We start from the raw sequence: 1,528 nt of genomic DNA, 5'->3' as shown, positions 1-1,528 counted from the left end.
AGTGCCGAGATAGGTCGAGCAGCTGCCGCGGCAAGGGCGCGCGAGCAACTGATCCAGCAGTGGCAACAAAACTGGAACGCGAGCACAAAAGGTCGATGGACGCACTGACTGATAGCCGACCTTCAAACATGGCTGAAAAGACCACATGGGGAAGTCGATTTCTACCTGAGGCAATTCCTCACCGGTCATGGTTACTTCCGAGAATATCTTCATAGAATGGGAAGGGTGGATTCACCGTTCTGTCACTACTGTGGAAACGTCGAAGATAACGTGTACCACACATTCTTCACCTGCGAACACTTCTTGATTTCGCGCAGAATGTTGGAAGAAAGACCCGGAGACATAACTCCGAACAACATAGTTGGGATAAAGATTTCCAGCGCAGAAAAGTGGGAAGCAGTTGCGAGATACGTGAAATTCGTACTCCGCTGCAAACGAGAGGACGGTTGTCTACTGAGGACACCCGAATGAAACGCCCCTACAAAAGAGCAGCTCCAAGGCTCTAACAGCGCGCTCCTGCATCTGAAGACATGCAGAATTGCGGTGCCAGATGCGGGATTCTTGCGCGGGCGGTGGGAGTTTGGGGTTTAGTGGGTAGCCCAACACACTTTGGTGGGAGTCCCACACTTGGGGAAGGTAGCGCCCCCGGCCAGTGCATAAAGCATTTCCCTCTCCTACGAAAAAAATAAAATAAAATAAATAAAACTGTAGATTGTTTGTCTGTTTGAACTCACTAGTCTCCGGAACTACTGAATGGATTTTCATGGGGCTTTAACTGGTATATAGAGAGTGACCTCGGACGTAACCTAGGGTATAAAAGATTGAAACCTGACAAAGGGCGATGCACCTCCCATAGGCGTGACATTTTTAATCAACCATAACTTCGAAGTCATACGTCACATGAATTTGAAATTCTGTTCTGCATCGCAAAAAATGGTGCCGACAGATGGCGCCGGAGTCGAGATATTTAGGGACCCCGTCTTTATCGTATGACCAGGAGTAACGGGTACTAACTTTATGATAAAANAAAAAAATGAAACCTGACAAAGGGCGATGCACCTCCCATAGGCGTGACATTTTTAATCAACCATAACTTCGAAGTCATACGTCACATGAATTTGAAATTCTGTTCTGCATCGCAAAAAATGGTGCCGACAGATGGCGCCGGAGTCGAGATATTTAGGGACCCCGTCTTTATCGTATGACCAGGAGTAACGGGTACTAACTTTATGATAAAAAGAATACGCTAGGAACATCAATGATAAGGAAGAATACGGTAGGAATATCAATGACCCCGTTTGAACGGGTAAATTTTCATTCTGGGAACAGGAGGATTATAGAAGATTACGCACTCTTGGCAAACCTTGCAATACGTACAGATATATCACAGGTGGAAATAAGAGCTCATAACATCGACGAATATTAGTACTTAACCCAAATGCTCNGTTGTATAACTTTTGCAAATTTAATTTTTTTTACATTCCTCGCGTTTTCCCATATCTTAGAGATATTTCTACATTATACTCAG

The sequence above is a fragment of the Rhagoletis zephyria genome, unplaced genomic scaffold, assembly GCF_001687245.7.
Source record: "Rhagoletis zephyria isolate East Lansing unplaced genomic scaffold, Rhagoletis_zephyria_1.1 Rzeph_scaffold_01958, whole genome shotgun sequence".
In the NCBI taxonomy this organism is placed as follows: Eukaryota; Metazoa; Arthropoda; class Insecta; order Diptera; family Tephritidae; genus Rhagoletis; species Rhagoletis zephyria.
The sequence above is the reverse complement of the archived record's forward strand: the minus strand, read 5'-3'. Positions refer to the sequence as shown.